We start from the raw sequence: 18024 nt of genomic DNA, 5'->3' as shown, positions 1-18024 counted from the left end.
CCCAAGCAATCCTCCTGTCTCAGTATTTTTTTTTTAATTTTTAAATATTTTTTGAGACAGAATCTTGCTCTGTCACCTAGGCTGGAGTGCAGTGACGTGATCTTGGCTCACTGCAACCTCCACCTCCTGGGTTCAAGCGATTCTCTGCCTCAGCCTCCTGAGTACCTGGGATTATAGGCGCCCGACACTATGCCTGGCTAATTTTTTGTATTTTTAGTAGAGATGGGGTGTCACCATTTTGGCCAGGCTGGTCTTGAACTCCTGACCTCATGATCTACCCACCTCAGCCTCCCAAAGTGCTGGGATTACAGGTGTGAGCCACCACGCCCGGTTCTGTCTCAGTATTTCAAGTAGCTGACACTATAGGCTTGTGCCACCACACCAGGCTAATTTTGTTTATTTTTTTAAAGAGACGAGGTCTCAACTGTTTTTCAAAGGCTGATTTCAATACATGTAATAAAAAATATATAATATAATATATAATATACATATTATATCCATATATATGCACATCGAAAATAACACCACACCCAGTAGTGAATGTGAAATCAGGATTGTCCCGGATCAGGGAGATTATTGAATCCCCCAACTGCTGAAGGAAGATTACAAGGCACTTGTCTGAGACCTGCCTGCATGGTTCTACTGAAGTGAAGCAGTAAAACTCATCAGGCACATTTTTTCAAACGAAAAGAAATGTGGCATTATGCATTCAATTATGGATCTATAAAGATAAATAAATATTACAGAAGCCTCAGAGCTTCTCAACTGAAATTAACAATCCTTAACATAGATATGGAAAGAAACTCTCCAACGTCATCCCCTTCAGTGTAGCTGAATTTCAGCAAAGAATAATTCAAGAAGTAAAAAACTAAGCATGGGTTATCAAATGTTTCTTATCCAAAGACTTTCTTGGATTTTAGGATTTTCTTTTACTTCTTTTTTTTGTTTTTGCATTTAACTCTTATTTTGTATGGTATTTTATTCTGTTAGTGATCTCTTCAAACTAAGCATTTTATTGGGTAGGTTTGGGGCAAACTAACTTCTCTTGAATCTTCTCAGGCATAAATCAGGTATAGAGTCTGAATTTTTAATATTGAATTGCATACCTTAAGTTCCATTATAACTAGCATATTGGCATTTTTTTACTTCTTTTATTTCAGTGGTATTATACTGTAGTGAATGTTAAGCTAGAAGTCAGTCTCATTTTAAAAGGAGTGAATGAGGCCGGGCACAGTGGCTCACACCTGTAATCTCAGAACTTTGGGAGGCTGAGGCGAGTGGACCATGAGGTCAGGAGCTCGAGACCAGCCTGACCAACGTGGTGAAACCCCGTCTCTACCAAAAATACAAAAATTAGCCAGGCGTGGTGGCATGCGCGCCTATAATCCCAGCTATCGGGAGGCTGAGGCAGGAGAATCGTTTGAACCCAGGAAGCGAAGGTTGCAGTGAGCTGAGATTGTGCCACTGCACTCCAGCCTGGGTGACAGAATGAGAGTTCTTCTCCTTCTGAAAGAAAGAAAGAAAGAAAGAAAGAAAGAAAGAAAGAAAGAAAGAAAGAAAGAAAGAAAGAAAGAAAGAAAGGGAAAGAAACTTACATCCAAGTTATCAATGTTTTATTCACTCCTTTTCCTTATCCAGTCTATCATTGATGGGCATTTGGGTTGGTTCCAGGTCTTTGCCATTGTAAACAGTGCTGCAATCAACATACATTTGCATGTGTGTTATAATAGAATGATTTATAATCCTTTGAGTATATACCCAATAATGGGATTGCTGGGTCAAATGGTATTTCTAGTTCTAGATCCTTGAGGAATCACCACACTGTATTCCACAATGGTTGAACTAATTTACACTCCCACCAACAGTGCAAAAGTGTTCCTATTTCTCCACATCCTCTCCAGCATCTCTTGTCTCCAGATATTTTAATGATCACCATTCTAACTGGCATGAGATGGTATCTCAATGTGGTTTTGATTTGCATTTCTCTAACGACCAGTGATGATGAGCATTTTTTCATATGTTTATTGGCCTCATAAATGTCTTCTTTTGAAAAGTGTCTGTTCATGTCTTTCACCCACTTTTGAATGGGTTTGTTTTTTTCTTGTAAATCTGTTTTAGTTATTTATAGATTCTGGATATTAACCCTTTGTCAGATGGGTAGAGTGCAAAAATATTTTCCCATTCTGTTGGTTGCTGCTTCACTCTAATGACTGTTTCTTTTGCTGTACAGAAGCTCTGGAGTTTAATTAGGTCCCATTTGTCTATTTTAGCTTTTGTTGCCAATGCTTTTGGTGTTTTAGTCATGAAGTCCTTGCCTATGCCTATGTCCTGAATGGTTTTGCCTAGGTTTTCTTCTAGGGTTTTTATGGTGTTAGGTCTTATGTTTAAATCCTTAGTCCATCTGCAGTTAATTTTAGTGTAAGGTGTCAGGAAGGGGTCCAATTTCTGCTTTCTACACATTGCTAGCCAGTTTTCCCAACACCATTTATTAAACAGGGACTCCTTTCCCCATTGCTTGTTTTTGTCAGGTTTGTCAAAGATCAGATGGTTGTAGATGTGTGGCATTGTCTCTGAGGCCTCTGTTCTGTTCCCTTGGTCTATATCTCTGTTTTGGTACCAGTACCATGCTATTTTGATTACTGTAGGCTTGTAGTATAGTTTGAAGTCAGATAGTGTGATGCCTCTTGCTTTGTTCTTTTTGCTTAGGATTGTCTTGGCTATGCAGGCTCTCTTTTGGTTCCATATGAAGTTTAAGGTGGTTTTTTCCACTTCTGTGAAGAGGGTGATAGGTAGCATGATGGGGATAGCATTGAATCTATAAATTACTTTGGGCAGTATGGCCATTTTCATGATATTGATTCTTCCTAACAATGAGCGTGGAATGTTTTTCCAACTGTTTGTATCCTCTCCTATTTCTTGAGCAGTGGTTTGTAGTTCTCCTTGAAGAGGTCCTTTACATCCTTTGTTAGTTGCATTCCTAGGTATTTTATTCTCTTTGTGGCAATTGTGAATGGCAGATTACTCTTGATTTGGCTCTCTTTAAGTCTGTTATTGGTGTATAGGAGTGCTTGTGATTTCTGCACATTGATTTTGTATCCTGAGACTTTGCTGAAGTTGAAGTTTAAGGAGATTTTGGGCTGAGACAATGGGGTCTTTTAAATATGCAATCATGTCATCTGCAAATAGAGACAATTTAACTTCCTCCTTTCCTAATTGAATACCCTTCATTATTTTTTTTCTTGCCAGATTGCTCTGGTTAGAACTTCCAATACTATAGTGAATAGGAGTGGTGAGAGACGGCATCCTTGTCTAGTGCCAGACTTCAAAAGGAATGCTTCCAGTTCTTACCCATTCAATATGATATTGGCTGTGGGTTTATCATAAATAGCTTTTATTATTTTGAGATACATTCCATCGCCACCTAGTTCATTGAGAGTTTTTAGCATAAAGGCTGTTGAATTTTGTCAAAGGCCTTCTCTGCATCTGTTGAGATAATCATGTGGTTTTTGTCTTTGGTCCTGTTTATGTGATGGATGATGTTTATAGACTTGCATATGTTGAACCAGCCTTGCATCCCTGGGATGAAGCCTACTTGATCGTGTTGGAAAAGCTTTCTGATATGCTGTTGCAATCGGTTTGCCAGTATTTTATTGAAGATTTTTGCATCTATGTTCATCATGGATATTGGCCTGAAGTTTTCTTTTTTTGTTGAGTCTTTGCCTGGTTTTGGTATCAGGATGATGTTGGTCTCATAAAATGATAGGGGAAGGATTTCCTCTTTTTGGATTGTTTGGAATAGTTTCAGAAGGAGTGGTACCAGCTCCTCCTTGTATATCTGGTAGAATTTGGCTGGGAACCTATCTGGACCTAGGTTTTTTTTTGGTTGGTAGGCTATGAATTGCTGCCTCAACCTCAGCCCTTGTTAATGGTCTATTCAGGGTTTCAACTTCTTCCTGGTTTAGGCTTGAGAGGGTACAGGTGTCCAGGAAGTTATCCATTTCTTCCAGGTTTACTGGTTTATATGCATAGAGTTGTTTGTAGTAGTCTCTGATGGTAGTTTGCATTTCTGTGGAATTAGTGGTAATATCCCCTTTATCATTTTTTATTGCATCTATTTGATTCTTCTCTCTTCTTTTTTTTAATCTGGCTAACAGTCTGTATATTTTGTTGATCTTTTCAAAACACCAGCTCCTGGATTTATTGATTTTTTGAAGGGGTTTTTGTGTCTCTATCTCCTTCAGTTCTGCTCTGATCTTAGTTATTTCTTGTCTTCTGCTAGCTTTTGAGTTTTTTTTTATCTTGCTCCTCTAGCTCTTTCAATTTTGATGATAGGGTGTCGATATTAGATCTCTCCTTGCTTCTCATGTGGGCATTTATCTCTATAAATTTCCCTCTAGACTGCTTTAAATGTGTCCCAGAGATTCTGGTATGTTGTGTCTTCATTCTTGTTGGTTTCAAAGAACGTCTTTATTTCTGCCTTCATTTCATTGTTTATCCAGTCAACATTCAAGAGCCAGTTGTTCAGTTTCCATGAAGTTGTGCAGTTCTGAGTTAGTTTCTTAATCCCGAATTCTAATTTGATTGCACTGTGGTCTGAGAGACTGTTTGTTATGATTTCCATTGTTTTGCATTTGCTGAGAAGTGATTTACTTCCAATTATGTGGTCAATTTTAGAGTAGGTGTGATGTGGTGCTGAGAAGAATGTATATTCTGTGGATATGGGGTAGAGAGTTCTGTAGATGTTTATTAGCTTTGCTTGGTCCAGATGTAAGCTCAAGTCCTGTATATCCTTATTAATTTTCTGTCTCATTGATCTGTCTAATATTGACAGTGGAGTGTTAAAGTCTCCCACTATTATTGTGTGGGATTCTGTCTCTTTGTAAGTCATTGAGAACTTTCTTTATGTATCTGAGTGCTCCTGTATTGGGTGCATATATATTTAGGATCATTAGCTCTTCTTGATGCATTGATCCTTTTACCATTATATAATACCCTTCTTGTCTCTTTTGATCTTTGTTGGTTTAAAGTCTATTTTATCAGAGACTAGGATTGCAATTCCTGCTTTGTTTTGCTCTCTATTTGCATGGTAAATCTTCCTCCACCCCTTTATTTTGAGCCTATGTGTGTCCTTGAACGTGAGATGGATTTCCCGGATATAGCACACTGATGGGTTTTGACTTTGTATCCAATTTGCCACTCTGTGTCTTTTGATTGGGGCATTTAGTCCATTTACATTTAAGGTTAATATTGTTATGTGTGAATTTGATCCTGCCATTTTGATGATAGCTGATTGTTTTGCCCATTCATTGATGCAGTTTCTTCATTGTGTAGATGCTCTTTACCATTTGGTATGTTTTTGGAGTGGCTAGTACTGGCTGTTCCTTTCTATGTTTAGTGCTTCTTTCAGGAGCTTTTGTAAGGCAAGCCTGGTGGTGATGAAATCTCTCAGCAATTGCTTGTTCGTAAAGCATTTTATTTCTCCTTTGTGTATGAATCTTAGTCTGGCTGGATATGAAGTTCTAGGTTGAAAGTTTTGTTTTTTTTTTTTTTATAATAGAGGTACGTTTAATGTTCAGAAATAGCACCAAAGTAGTAACATAAACACTGAGCTTTGTAACATAAATAGGAGTTCACCAGGGAGGCAAGCATAAGGAAGATGGAGGGTAGGTTAAGTAGGATTAGCTCAAAATAGTATAGTGTGATTAACAAATTACTAGTAATTTGATTTTGCTAAGATTTCAGCAAATGTGCCTAGCATTTTTATTTGCTTTATCTTGACTTGTCTTCTTTTTTAAAACAAAGAAAGAAAAGAAATCCAGTTGTCCTCAAGCCTGGTCGATGGAACCCATGTACGTGTGTGAAAATGTTGTCCATGACTCATCCACTTACAACATGATGACAACACTAAAAGAAAAAACACAGAGTAAATTAATGCTCCAGGCCTATGAGAAAATGTGCTCCTGGTTTCCTTCTGAATGTGTGGACTTTTTACAATGAGAAGCTTCCTTTGAAACAATGTTTCATTCCAGAATGGTAGAAATGAGTCCATACCTACAGACATAACAACAGCAAAAGCCACGGCAGTTGCAGAATTCGCTCTTTTTACCCAGGCTGGAGTGCAATGGCATGATCTCGGCTCACCGCAACCTCCACCTCCTGGGTTCAAGCAATTCTGCCTCAGCCTCCCAAGTAGCTGGGACTACAGGCACGTGCCACCATGCCCAGCTAATTTTTGTATTTTTAGTAGTGACGGGGTTTCACCTTATTGACCAGGATGGTCTCTATCTCTTGACCTCGTGATCCACCCACCTCGGCCTCCCAAAGTGCCGGGATTATAGGCATGAGCCACCACACCCGGCCGAAAGTTCTTTTCTTTTAGGATGTTGAATATTGGCCCCCACTCTCTTCTGGCTTGTATGGTTTCTGCTGAGAGATCCTCTGTGAGTCTGATGGGCTTCCCTTTGTGGGTAACCCAACCTTTCTCTCTGGCTGCCCTTAGCATTTTTTCCTTCATTTCAACCCTGGGGACTCTGATGATTATGTGCCTTGGGGTTGCTCTTCTTGAGGAGTCTTTGTGGTGTTCTCTGTACTTCCTGGACTTGAATGTTGGCCTGCCTTGCTAGGTTGGGGAAGTTCTCCTGGATCATATCCTGAAGAATGTTTTCCAGCTTGGATTCATTCTCTCCGCCACATTCAGGTACACCTATCACACGTAGATTAGGTCTTTTCACATAATCCCATATTTCTTGCAGGCTTTGTTGATTGCTTTTCACTCTTTTTTCTCTAATCTTGCCTTCTCATTTTATTTCATTGAGTTGATCTTCAATCTCTGATATCCTTTCTTCTGCTTGGTCAATTCGGCTATTGAAACTTGTGTATGCTTCTTGAAATTCTCATGTTGTGTTTTTCAGCTCCATCAAGCCATTTATATTCTTCTCTAAGCTGTTTATTCTCGTTAGCATTTCATCAAACCTTTTTTCAACGTTCTTAGTTTCTTTGCATTGGGTTAGAACATGTTCTTTTAGCTCAGAGAAGTTTGTTATTACCCACCTTCTGAAGCCTGTTTCTGTCAGTTCATCAGATTCATTCTCCATCCAGGTTTGTTCCTTTGCTAGTGAGGAGTTGTGATCCCTTGGAGGAGGAGAGGCATTCTGGTTTTGGGTGTTTTCATCCATTTTGCACTGGCTTCTTCCCATTTTTGTGGACTTATCTACCTGTGGTCTCTATAGTTGGTGACTTTCAGATAGGGTCTCTGAGTTGACGTCCTTTATGTTGATGTTGAAGTTATTTCTTTCTTCTTTTTAGTTTTCCTTCTAACAGTCAGGCCCCTCTGCTATAGAACTACTGGAGGTCCACTCCAGACCCTGCTTGCCTGGGGATCATCTGCGGTGGCTGCAGAACTGTAAGGGTTGCTGCCAGTTTCTTTTTCTGTTATCTTTGTCCCAGAAGGATACCCTCCAGATGTCAGCCTGAGCTCTCCTTTACGAGGTGTCTCTTTGGATATATGGGAGTTAAGGAGCTGCTTGAGGAGACAGTCTGTCCCTTATAGGAGCTCAAGTGCTGAACTGTGAGCTCCATTGTTCTGTTCAGAGCTGCCGAGCAGGTATGTTTAAGTCTGTTGCAGTAGAAGTCATAACCACCTTTTTTCCCAGGTGCTCTGTCCTGGGAAGGTGGGGATTTATTTGTACATTCCTGACATGCTGCTGCCTTTTCTCAGAGATGCCCTACCCAGCAATGAGGTAGCCTATTCATAGTCTACCAGCAGAGGCATTATTGAGCTGCCGTGGGCGCTGCCCAGATGCTGTGTGAACTTCCTTGTGGTTTTGTTTACAGAGGCAGACTGCCTTGGTAATGGTGGACTGCCCCAGTAGTGGCAGACTGCCTCAGTAGTGGTGGACTGCCTTGGTAATGGCGGATGCCCTTCCCCCCACAGAGCTGGACCGTCTTGGGTCCAGCTGTGCTTTCTATGAAACTCTCAATCCAGAGCGTTTCAGATTGCTGGTCTTTGTAGGGGTGGGATCTGCCCAGCCAGATCACCTAGCTCCCTGTTTCAGCCCCTTTTTTCAGTTGAATGGACAGCTCTGTCTCCCAGGTGTTCCAGGCACCAGTTCAAACAGCCACCCAGATTTGTGTGAGTTTTTGTGCAGAGACCCACTGCAATGGCTGAAACAGCCATGCTGGAAACTCATGGCACTTTTCAGACCAGGAATCTCCTGGTCTATGGGCAGTAATAACTCTGGAAATGCTGTGTTCACTCACCCTCTGTGTTTTTCTCACTGGGAACTGCACTCCAGAGCTGTTTCTATTCGGCCGTCTTGGATCCTCCCTCGAGTCTGGAAATTCTGATCAGGAATCCTCATAAACTCAAGCCCTGGTTCACAAAACAATAAAATGAAGGTCAGGAGTGGTGGCTCACACCTGAAATCCCAGCTCTTTGGGAGGCCAAGGCAGGTGGATTGATTGAGCCCAGGAGTTCAAGACCAGCCTGGGCCACATGGCAAAATCCTGTCTCTATAAGAAATACAAAAACTAGTTGGGTCTGGTGGTGTGGGCCTGTGGTCCCAGCTACTTGGGAGGCTGAGGTGGAAAGACTGTTTGAGCCTGGGAAGTAGAGGCTACAGAGAGCTCGACTCGCTGTGTTCATGCTACTGCGTGACAGCCTGGATGAAAGAGCAAGACTTTGTCCCCAAAATTAAAAAAGGAAATTTTTAAAAAAGAACAAAAGTATAGAGAACTGTTTCCTAATATCATCAAAGAACAGAGGCTAGAAAAGGAAAATAGCAAGGCAAATTTTGTTTATATTTCAAGAAGCAGGCCAGGCACGGTGGCTCACGCCTGTAATCCCAGCACTTTGGGAGGCCGAGAGGGGCAAATCACGAGGTCAGGAGTTTGAGACCGTTCTGGCCAACATGGTGAAACCCAGTCTCTACTAAAATACAAAAAATTAGCCAGGTATGGTGGCATGCACCTGTAGTCCCAGCTACTCAGGAGGCTGAGCCAAGAGAATCACTTGAACCCAGGAAGCAGAGGTTGCAGTGAGCTGAGATCTGCCACTGTACTCCAGCCTGGTGACAGAGCGAGACTCTGTCTAAAAAAAAAAAAAGATTATCTGGGTGTGGTGGCACATGCCTATAATCCCAGCCTGGGTAACAGAGCGACCTCAAAAAAAAAAAAAAAAAAAAGCAATAGATATTTTAAGGATTAAAATCTTTGTATTTATAGTCTTTGCAAGGAATATTTTATTATTATTATTTTTTCATTAAAATCATTAAAATTATAAAAGGATTTGCAGAAAAGGAATCCAACAAAATGGAAATATTTATTTTATGTCCTACCCTAAAAGAGGAACTATAAGAGGTAGAGCAGATGGTAACAGATGTAGAAAAGAGGCCCTCTCTCTACCATGTGTGTACCTATGCAACAATTTTGCATGTTCTCCACATGTACCCCAAAACCTAAAATACAATAAAATAAAAAAAAAAAAGAAAAGAGGCCCTCTGGACAAATCCCAAGGGGTTTTGGAAGAAAGAAAGAGGTGTTGGCCTGAGACCCAAGACGAAATAACTATTGAGACTGGTATGGAGATTTAACTAGCCTGAAGCCTAATTGTTTCCTCAATAGGTGATGGATTTAGGGCAGCAGTCCTCGGCTCTGGCTGCACATGAGAACAACCGAGGAAGCTTTTGCAAAGTATCCATGCTAGGGCAAAATCCTCTGAGAGTATGGTATAACTAGATTGAGGGGGGATGAGGGCCTGGGCCTGGGCGTTTTTAAATGTTCCCAGGAATTTCTTGTGTGCTTTTGGGATTTAAAACCACTGAGATAAGGTTTTGTTCACTTGGTATGTTTATTTTTGCAAGTTCAGCATCTGAAGATGTTTCTTTTGAGTTTATTATGTGCAATTACTATATCCTGCCATTATGTGAGTAATGATTCCTTAGTTCTGTGGGCCATGGTCTAGCCAGGCTTAAAGTATAAGAAATGGAGAAAAACAGTAGCACACTCAAATTTTTTAAGAAAAAAGGGCCGGGCGCTGTGGCTCATGCCTGTAATCCCAGCCCTTTGGGAGGCCGAGGCGGGTAGATCACGAGGTCAAGAGATCGAGACCATCCCGGTCAACATGGTGAAACCCCATCTCTACTAAAAATACAAAAAATTAGCTGGGCATGGTGGCGTGTGCCTGTAGTCCCAGCTACTCAGGAGGCTGAGGCAGAAGAATTGCTTGAACCCAGGAGGCAGAGGTTGCGCCGAGCCAAGATCACGCCATTGCACTCCAGCCTGGGTAACAAGAGCGAAACTCGGTCTCAAAAAAAAAAAAAAAGAAAAAAGTAAAATAAAATATACTTTATTAAAACAGTTAAATACAGTTAGGATTACAACCCCCTAAACTAATGTTTAAACTGAGCTTGAAAATCAATCTGATGTTGAGTGTGGTGGCTCACTCCTGTAATCCTAGCACTTTGGGAGGCCAAGGTGGGCAGACCACCTGAGGTCAGGAATCCAAGACCAGCCTGGCCAACATGGTGAAACGCCGCCTCTACTAAACATACAAAAATTAGCCTGTAATCTCAGCTACCTGGGAGGTTGAGGCATGAGAATCGCTGGAACTTGGGCAGTGGAGGCTGCAGTGAGCTTAGATTGTACCACTGCACTGCAGCCTGGGCAATAAAGAGAGACTCTGTCTCAAAAAAAAAAAAAAAAAGAGAAAGAATGAAAAAAGAAAATCAATGTGATACCTTCCTCATTAATTGGTAGTTGCTAGCAATCAACGTTTATTCTCAACCTGGCTGTTCAAAACCATTCTTCTTTAAAATGCTTCCTTTATTCTCTAAATCCTTATCTTGGAGATAGGCCTCTTATAATAAACACTAGTATAGTCTTACATGACTGTTTTTGTCCAAAAGACATTTCTACATTTTCAAAAGAAAACTGAAATACGTTTTCATTACATTTTACCTCTTTAGTTTCATTTTTTATGTTTGTGTGGGCCATAATGTAACATACTTTTTCCACATTAATAGTCATAAAACAGGCAGGGCATGGTGGCTCACATCTGTAATCCCAGCACTTTGGGAGGCTGAAGCAGGTGGATCATTTCAGCTCAGGAGTTGAGACCAGCCTGGGCAACACGATGAAAACCCGTCTCTACTAAAAATACAAATATTAGCCAGGCATGGTTGTGCATGTCTGTGATTCCAGCTACTTGCAGGGCTGAGACAAGAGGATTGCTTAAGCCTGGGAAGTCGAGGCTTAAGCATGTTCATGTCACAGTTCCAGCTTGGGTGACAAAGTGAGATCCTGTCTCAAAATTCTTTTAAAATACATAAGGCCGGGCGCAGTGGTGCATGCTTGTAATCCCAGCACTTTGGGAAGCCGAGGCAGGTGGATCACCAGGTCAGGAGATCGAGACCAGCCTGGCCAACGTAGTGAAATGCCATCTTCAGTTAAAATACAAAAATTAGCTGACTGTGGTGGTGGGTGCCTGTAATCCCAGCTACTCTGGAGGCTGAGTCTGGAGAATCATTTGAACCTGGGAGGCAGAGGTTGCAGCGAGCAGAGATGGCACCACTGCACTCCAGCCTGGGTGACACTGCAAGACTATGTCTCAAAAAAAAAAAACTAAAAAGACATAAAACAGGGGCCAGGCATGGGGATTCATGCCTGTAATCCCAACACTTTGAGAGGCCGAGGCAGGTGGATCACGAAGTCAGGCGTTCAAGACCAGCCTGGCCAATATAGTGAAACCCTCTCTACTAAAAATACAAAAAATTAGCCAGGCGTGGTGGCACACACCTGTAATCCTAGCTACAAGGGAGGATGAGGCAGGAGAATCACTTGACCCTGGGAGGCGGGCTTGCAGTGAGCTGAGATAGCACAACTGCACTCCAGCCCTGGCAACAGTGCAAGACTCTGTCTCAAACAAACAAACAAACAAACAAACAAAAAAAAGACATAAAACAAACTTATTTCTGATATATTTGCCATGCAAAAGACTGTATTTATTTGCTATGAAAACATTATATCTTAGAATAATATTTAATAAATAAATAATAGAAAATTACCATTTTGCAGCCGGGCACGGTGGCTCATGCCTGTAATCCCAGCACTTTGGGAGGCCAAGGCGGGCGGATCACGAGGTCAGAAGATCGAGACCTTCCTGGCTAACACGGTGAAATCCAGTCTCTACTAAAAATACAAAAAATTAGCCAGGCATGGTGGAGGTGCCTGTAATCCCAGCTACTCGGGAGGCTGAGGCAGGAGAATCGCTTGAACCCAGGAGGCGGAGGTTTGGGTGAGCAGAGTTTGAGCCACTGCACTCTAGCCTAGGTGACAGAGCGAGGCTCAGCCTCAACAAAAAAAAAAAAAAAAAGAAAGAAAGAAAGAAAGAAAAGAAAAGCAAATTACCATTTTATAATCATACAAATAATTGACTCAGGTAGCAGTCATCAATGGATGCTAAGATGCTTCAGTTCAAATTTCACAGGATATTTATCTAGTCTTAAAGTACTTCAGAATTTTTCATCATCCCTCACTGAAACTGTACCCATTAAACAATACTTCCCTATTCCTACTATATATCTTTTTTTTTTTTTTTGAAACAGTCTCGCTTTGTTGCCAGGTGCCAGGCTGGAGTGCAGTGGCTCAATCTCGGCTCACTGCAACCTCTGCCTCCAAGGTTCAAGCAATACTCCTGCCTTAGCCTCCCAAATAGCTGGGACTACAGGCATGTGCCACCATGCCCAGCTAATTTTGGTGCTTTTTAATAGAGACAGGGTTTCACCATGTTGGCTAGTATGGTCTCAGTCTCTTGACCTCGTGATCTGCCCGCCTCAGCCACCCAAAATGCTGGTTACAGGCATGAGCCACCGTGCCCGGCCTCCTACTGTATATCTTTATATATTCTGCATATTAATCCTTATCAGACATACAATTCACAAATATTTCCTCTCCATTTTGTTGTTTGTCTTTTTACTGTGATACACAGAAATCTTTAATTTTGATAAAGTCTGCTTTGTTTTGTAGTCTGTGCTTTTGGCGTCACAGCCAAGAAATCCTTTCTATTTTGATTTTTAAAGTGGTGAATAGCCATAGATTTTTTTCCCCCTCACATTTAGAAAAAAAAATGATAATTCCAGTTACTTATCATCTATGGCATGTGCAACTGACAAATTTTGGCCTCAGCAGTGTGTAACTTCCAAATGAAGTTACATTAATATTTTGTAACTAATTTACCACTGATCCATTTGCTAAAATGTAGTTCCTTTTAAGTCATCTTTTTCTCAGGGGATTTCCTCATATGCTCCAAAACAAATGCCCCAGTTTGTTCTGCTTTATTTTGTTTCTGCTCAGGACTCTTCGTTTTGCCTGAGTGTCCTTCGTGAGATATCCACACTGCTGGGCACAGGTGTCCTCCGCCTGTGCCTGTCTGAAGCCTCTAACTTGCCCTCTGCCCAGAGGGAGAAGGAGGAACCTTACCTCTTCCCCAGCCCTGATCCAGGTGTCTTGAGCTTCCTGGCATGGATGTCTGTTCCAACTTCCTGCCTCAGGATGGGGCATGGTGCTCAGTCCCGCAGGTGGCAGGAGGAAGCACCGTTGTGAAAGGTGTCAAGACTACGACAATTGGAGAACGATATTAGAGTTCAATTCCAAATACAGCAAGGACAGTGAAAATTTATTACTATAACCAAGGAACAGACTGTGAGGTGGGTGCAAGGTCACTGGATGAAAAATTACTTAAGAAGAAGCATGAAGGATAGAGGAATTCTTGTTATACTGACTTAACAGGATTCTTGCTAAAGGTAGACCAAGTAATCAGACATCAAAGGTAGGGGCTCCCTCTAAACTGATGCAGCAGGATTCTTGCTATTACTGGGCTATGCAAGCCCAGCAAACATGGGGACCAAGGTCAAGGCCTGGGTAAGAAGAGGGCTCAGACTAACTAAAGAACTAACTAAACCCTGTCTCTACTAAAAATAGAGGAGCAAATCGTCATCAGTCTCATTTTTTTGTTCAAAGAAGAGTCAATACAATACAGTGGACAGTACACATTCTTTTTTTTTTTTTTTTTTTTTTTTTTGTCACCCAGGCTGGAGTACAGTGGTGCAATGATCTCCTAGGCCAAAGTGATCCTCCTACCCCAGGCTCCTGGGTATCTGGAGCACAGGCATGTACCACTATGCCCTGGCTAACTTTTTTATTTTCTATAGAGACAGGGTCTCCATATGTTGCCCAGGCTGGTCTCAAACTCTTGAGCTCAAGCAAGCCTCTCCTTGGCCTCCCAAAGTGCTTGGATGACTGGCATGAACCACTGTGCCAGGCCCAATTTGATGCTTTTCTTGCAATTCAACACGTAGAATAAACATAATTTTTTAAAGAATCTCTCCCTTTATAAGGGGAAAGAATAAATTCTCTGAGATTTTTCAGAGGCCCTTAGGAATAATCAAATTCCATTCAAAATCAAGATTTCATTTAGAATTTGATTTGGGGAACACAAAATTGTCAGAAATATCAAAAGGTTTGAACATTTAAGTAAATAAGATCTATAGCAGGATGCCGTGGCTCACACCTGTACTCTCAGCACTTTGGGAGGCCAAGGTGGGCAGATCACCTGAGGTCGGAAGTTTAACACCAGCCTGACCAACATGGAGAAAACCTGTCTCTACTAAAAATACAAAATTAGCCAGGTGTGGTGGCACATTCCTGTGATCAGAGCTACTCAGGAGGCTGAGGCAGGAGAATCGCTTGAACCTGGAAGGCAGAGGTTGCAGTGAGCCATGATTGTGCTATTGCACTCCAGCCTAGGCAACAAGAGTGAAACTCCATCTCAAATAAATAAATAAATAATAATCTATAACACTGTGAGACAATTGCCACTTATTTGACCAAAGTAACAGCAAAAGAATTCAAAAAATATAGAAAATAAAACAACTGTAAAGAAAACATAGCTTTTTTTTTTGCGATGGAGTCTCATTCTGTAGCCCAGGCTAGAGTACAGTGGCATGATCTTGGCTCACTGCAACCTCTGCCTCCCCAGTTCAAACAATTCTCCTGAGTAGCTGGGATTGCAGGCCACCATGCTGGGCCAATTTTTTTTTTTTTTTTTAAGATAGAGTTTCACTCATGTTGCCCAGGCTGGAGTGCAGTTGGAGCGATCTCAGCTCACTGCGACCTCCGCCTCCCGGGTTCAGGCAATTCTCCTGCCTCAGCCTCCTGAGTAGCTGGGATTACAGGCATGTGCCACCACACCCGGCTAATTTTTTGTACTTTTAGTAAAGACAGGGTTTCATCATGTTGGCCAGGCTGGTCTCAAACTCCTGACCTCAAGTGATCCACCTGCCTCGGCCTCCCAAAGTACAGGGATTACAGAGATGTGAGCCACCATGCCTGGCCTATAGCTCTTTTAAAAAGTGAAAAGCAGCCGGGCGTGGTGGGTAATGGCTATAATCCCAGTGCTTTGGGAGACTGACGTGGGCGGATCATGAGGTCAGGAGTTCGAGACCAGCTTGACCAACATGGTGAAACCCCGTCTCTACCAAAAATACAAAAAAAATTAGCCAGGTGTGGTGGAGTGCTCCTATAATCCCAGCTACTCAGGAGGCTGAGACGGGAGAATCACTTGAACCTGGGAGGCGGAGGGTGCAGTGAGCCGAGATCGCTAGACTCTGTTTCCAAAAAAACAAATAAATAAAAATAAAAAATAAAAAGTGAAAAACGTTGTCTTAAATAATCAAGGACATAATCAAGGTTAACATGAAGCATAGAAAATAATTCTGAAAAGACACAAAATCTTGGTTTCCTGGGCAGGTCACTCAAAAGATAAAGAAAACCTAGTATAATCTCTTACTAAGAGCAGACCAATAATCCAAGAAAACTTTGTGATTTTTAATATAGAGAAAGCTAAATTCTAGTTTCACATCAGTGTACTTTTGATGTACAATTTTACTCTTTCTAGTGTACTTTTTTTATTTTTTAAAACCCTTATAAATAAACCTATCCAATCTTAGTCAGCTCTGACCACATAAGATAAAATTCCTTTTCCAAAATTCCTTTTCCACAAGCACTCTACAACTTTTTATATCCATTCAGTTTTTGTCCTCTACTTTTTATCTTTCTCATTCTGGAACAACCAGTCATTTTAATTTAGGATAAAATTACTCTCTTTTTCTCTTAACAGAAACACATCCTACATTGCTTGCATACTTTTTATGCAAAGTTGCTTCTCCTCACCCTTATTATTTCTAGTAGTTTTATTTACATGTATTGATTATTATTTTTAACCATTAGTAACCTTTTTTTTTTTTTTGATGGAATCTTGCTCTGTCACCCAGGCTGGAGTGCAGTGGCGCAATCTCTGCTCACTGCAACCTCCACCTCCCAGATTCAAGCAGTTCTCCTGACCCAGCCTCCCAAGTAGCTGGGATTCAGGTGCTGGCCACCATGCCTGGCTAATTTTTAATATTTTTTTAGTAGAGATGGGTTTTCGCCAAGTTGGCCAGGCTGGTCTTGAACTCCTGACCTCATGATCCACCCTGCCTCAGCCTCCCAAAGTGCTGAGATTTCAGACGTGAGCCACCGCGTCCGGCCAGTAACCTTTTTTAACAGACAAAACTAGGAAGTAGACAATTGTGGATTGTCTGTCACATACCAGCCTTCTGTGGCAGACTAGCATATTTTATGGATATATACCATCCGACAATTTTTATAGGTATATGCTTTTTTGTAGTACAGTTTTCCAATGTGGCAAAAAGAACATGTTTATTAATAGATCCAAATATATTTAGCTTGGCTGTACCATATAAAAATAAGAAACCAGAAGTATATAAAATTAAACTTATGCTTAATAATGAATGTTTCAGTAGTTTATCTTACTTAGAAATGATCTACATTTTTAATGAATATCTATTATTTAACTTAGCATAACTCTAAGGTTCCAAGTTACCAAAAAGATTTTGGAAACTATTTTCAGGCAGACATATCATTAAACATAGCTAGCCATCATCTCATGTTATTTCTCTGTTAAGTACTTTTATAGTCTATGACTGTTAGGCAAGTATTGCATAAGCAAAATCTAAAAAGGTTCAATACATTGTTTTGTTTTACGGCTGTGCTTGATATGCATAAAGTAACAGATATCAAATGATTCATTTTACTACATCATTACTTGTACATTTTTTCTTAGAGTGAATTTATACTTTTTATAATCTTTTTGTTGTTGTTGTTTTGAGCTAGGATCTCACTCTTTTGCCTGGCTGGAGTGAATGATGTGATCTCCTCTCACTGCAGCCTCGACCTCTTAGGCTCAGGTGATCCTCCCACCTTGGCCTCTAGTGTATCTGGGACTACAGGTGCGCACCACCATGCCTGGCTAATTTTTTGTACTTTTTATAGAGACAGGGTCTTACTATATTGCCTAGGCTGGTGTTGAGCTCCTGGGCTCAGGCAATCCACCCACCTTGGCTGCCCAAAGTCCTGGGATTACAGGCATGAACCATCTCACTTGGTGAATTTTTATAATCTTAAATATCTAGTAAATATAATATTAACTCATTTGACTAGGAACCCCAAGTAGAATAAAAATGAGCATATCGGGGCCGGGCGCAGTGGGAGGCCGAGGTGGGTGGATCACAAGGTCAAAAGATCGAGACCATCCTGGTCAACGTGGTGAAACCCCGTCTCTACTAAAAATACAAAAAATTAGCTGGGCATGGTGGCGCGTGCCTGTAATCCCAGCTACTCAGGAGGCTGAGGCAGGAGAATTGCCTGAACCCAGGAGGCGGAGGTTGTGGTGAGCCGAGATCGTGCCATCGCACTCCAGCCTGGGTAACAAGAGCAAAACTCCGTCTCAAGAAAAAAAAAAAAAAAAAAATGAGCATATCATATTTGATGCTGAAAATTATAAGCCATACTCATTTTTATTAAGCCAATAATACCAAATTAGTCTTAGTTATCAAAGATTTACTCAATACATGTGAACTTTAAAAACATTTGGGTTAGTGCCTATATTTCTAAGAGTTTTAGGAATAT

Source organism: Aotus nancymaae, unplaced genomic scaffold (genome assembly GCF_030222135.1).
Source record: "Aotus nancymaae isolate 86718 unplaced genomic scaffold, 86718_ANA_hifiasm-v0.15.2.pri h1tg000033l, whole genome shotgun sequence".
In the NCBI taxonomy this organism is placed as follows: domain Eukaryota; kingdom Metazoa; phylum Chordata; class Mammalia; order Primates; family Aotidae; genus Aotus; species Aotus nancymaae.
The sequence above is the reverse complement of the archived record's forward strand: the minus strand, read 5'-3'. Positions refer to the sequence as shown.